Genomic DNA, 3,699 nt, shown 5'->3' on the forward strand with positions numbered 1-3,699 from the left:
TTTCCTTCTTGGCATTTGCATCATGTGAGATTTGAATATAGTGCAGGAATACAAGATCAGATTTGTATCCATTGTAAATGAAGGCAAAAGACAGCATGAAGTGTAAACATGCCCTATTTGACTTCTGGGTACCTGTGTAAGGCTCCTGACTCCATTCAGTAGATCTGGACTCCATGAACGTCTCCAAACGATACTGAGAACAGAAGCAGCATTTAGTTCTATCAACCACAAATCACATCAGGTTTTAACATGCATCACCATGTGATGCTTCTGGACACATCATCAGTGATGTTTCCTGGGGTCATCTGGTGTTTCGGGTCTTTCAATAATCAGACATCCTCGCCCAGGCGACCCAGTCGGGCTTGATCAAGCCCCAACTTGTGTCCAGGTAGCACTACCCCACCCAAGGCTCTCCTCTCCTGATCCACAGCCAACTTGCTGGAGTTGGTATCGGAGTTTGATCAGGGTTTGAGCTAAACTCTGCAGGGCAGTGATCCTCCAGGACCGGATTTCAGGAATCCTGTGCTATGCTCTTCAGAACTTTGTCATGACACCAACGATAGCACCCCTCACTCAGGGCTCTTAGACAGCTGCTGAGGATGTGATCCGGGGTTCCTCTCTTCAGGCACAGAGGATAAGCTGGTGACTCTATCTTCTCCCAGCAGAAAAGATTGGACAGGCTTGGTAGTACGTCATAGACAGCCTGGATTAAGATTTTTATTCAGTGGGGCTTAGATTTCCAGAGCTTGGCCCAAGTAACTTTGCGTTCTACTACTTGTTCCCACCTTGTCCAGGCTCCCTGCCTGGAGTTGGTATCGGAGTTTGATCAGGGTTTGAGCTAAACTCTGCATGGCAGTGGTCCTCCAGGACCGGATTTCAGGAATCCTGTGCTATGCTCTTCAGAACTTTGTCATGACACCAACGATAGCACCCCTCACTCAGGGCTCTTAGACAGCTGCTGAGGATGTGATCCGGGGTTCCTCTCTTCAGGCACAGAGGATAAGCTGGTGACTCTATCTTCTCCCAGCAGAAAAGATTGGACAGGCTTGGTAGTACGTCATAGACAGCCTGGATTAAGATTTTTATTCAGTGGGGCTTAGATTTCCAGAGCTTGGCCCAAGTAACTTTGCGTTCTACTACTTGTTCCCACCTTGTCCAGGCTCCCTGCTGCTGCATCCCAACAATCCTGCTGGCTCGCACTTCCTCAAGCAATGCTCTGACCTCATCCTGGAGCTGCAACCTCCTATCCTTCCTCCTTGCTGTGCCATAGCACGACGCCGTGTTGCTGCTCAGGCCTGCTCTTCCTTGAACCACTGTGCCCACCAGTGCCCTTTGCTTCAGACGTGACTCAGCAACATCCATGGCCTCAGATGCCTTCCATTTCAGCCCTGTCCTGACCTCAATCCCTGCCTGAGAGACTTTTGGGTCTGAGGACTCCTAGTATTGCAGCAACTCCCTAGTGCGGGTCACCATGAATTCTTCATTCAGGCTGCTGATGGGGAGTTTCAGCTCGTTGTTTTGCCCGTATAAAGCGATACTGCTTAGGCTTCAGGGTAGTCCAAGCCATTTCCATAAGAACCTGCTCATCCTCCTCCAGGCCTTAAAATTATATGTGTTAAACATTATATGTAAAAAAACACATACCGAAAGAAGAAAACGATGGTCATAATGAAGATGATTTATTGTAGGTCTCACCCTGTAGGTATTAAAGGACTCCATATTGGTTATGACTCCCTCTCTGACGGGGGCAGAACTATAGCAGCACTTGCTGGAGACGTACGTTGCGAAAGCTTGACGTGCCCTGTCCTCTGAGATGGAGGGTATACTGATATCAAAGAGAAAAGATCAATATGTAAGTGACCTTTGCACATGTCTAACAGGGTGTGTTGTGACATTTTTAGTACCTCCATGACCCTTTTTAGGTGTTTTACTAAACTGACACAACGTATTCAGGTCATAGTGCAGAATAATGGGCTAAAAAGGTGAATCAGCAGAATGCATTTTAGATAAAGCTTTCAAACTTTTTGATGCCGAAAACCTCAAAATATGATGATCCCCTGCTAGGTAAATATAAAAGCAGCTACAGTACATGCCTATATATATACTGACTGACAAAATTATACATTTCTTTGCTAAGTTTTTCTGTACTGAAGTTAAAGCCAATTATTTAAAAATACTGTTATTTAAATGAAGAATGCCCATCTGTCACACTTTGCTTATGGGAGGAACGAGGAGACAAGGAGACATGGAGATTTCACAAAACAAGAGTCTTTAATAATCCAACAGGGAGACACAGAGTACAAGGAAGACGTACAAGACCCGACAAGGAAACATGAGGCAGACTACACATTTATAAACTTAACAAGGGACAGACAGGTGCGGGGAATCAACTAATAATGAGACAACGAGAACAGGAACATGACCAAATAAGGGAACACTGAAACAGAAACAGGAGCAAAACAGGTCCATAATCCTGACACCATCGGTAACACTTTAAAATAACTTTCATTAATAAAACATTAACAAACATTATATAATGTTTAACTAATCATTACTTAATATATATTCACATATCTAGAAATATGACATAATGTGCTTGTTAATGTTAACTAATGAACTTATTAAACAAATAATGATCTGTTAATCATTTGGTAATGTAAATTGAAATGCTTACAAATGTCATTAAACTTTCAATTCATATGATCGTGCATTTTTTTAAAAAAATCTTCAAATGATTTTGACAGATGGTTTATAATGACTAATAATAATATACAAACATTATATAATGCTTAACGGATAATTAGTTAATGTTTACAAATGTCATTAAACCTTCAATGCATTTTAAAAATCTACAAATGATTTTAACAGAAATTATACAATATTTACAAGCTTACTTGTAAATGCATTTTTGAATGCTTATGATTTTAACAGAAATTATACAATATTTACAAGCTTACTTGTTAATGTATTTTTGAATGCTTACAAGTGTCATTAAACTCCAGTTCACATATTAGATAATGCTCATTTTTACATTTACAAATGTTGTGAAAATACAGCTAAAGTGCACTATCCAAACTTAAATTGTTGTAATTTATGAACACTTTGGAATACAGACCTAAGGTTGGTCTCTTTTTAAAGAAGAAAAACAGCAGATTATTGCAAAAGTGGAATCTTTTCAAAAAAATTCAATTTACTGTAAATAAAATGCACTATATTAATTTTATTTTATATATAATACATATTTTACATAACATGTTTTACTCTAAAATTGGTACATAAATTGGAAAATTTGGAACATAACTTAGTTAGACATAAGGCTTTAATTTTATTAAAGTTATGTTCCAAATTTGAAGTTGATATGAAAAAAATTGAGGTTCCTGTGAGATTTTATTTAGGGTGTTATACCACAAAGAGCCACCGGATGCCATCCAAACTCCATTGAATTTTTTAAATGCATTTTTCTGTCACAAATGTCTAGATTGCTCTATCAATATTACTTCTATCTCAAAATAACCACCAAATATGGAAGTGAGATTTTAGGGTGTTATACCACAAAGAGCCACCGGATGCCATCCAAACTCCATTGAATTTTTTAAATGCATTTTTCTGTCACAAATGTCTAGATTTCTCTGTCAATATTCTCAAAAAAAATTAAATCTCAAAATAACCACCATATATGGAATCCTGAGACTCAGACCT

Source organism: Sinocyclocheilus rhinocerous, unplaced genomic scaffold (genome assembly GCF_001515625.1).
Source record: "Sinocyclocheilus rhinocerous isolate Xijiao unplaced genomic scaffold, SAMN03320098_v1.1 scaffold5140, whole genome shotgun sequence".
Taxonomy (NCBI): domain Eukaryota; kingdom Metazoa; phylum Chordata; class Actinopteri; order Cypriniformes; family Cyprinidae; genus Sinocyclocheilus; species Sinocyclocheilus rhinocerous.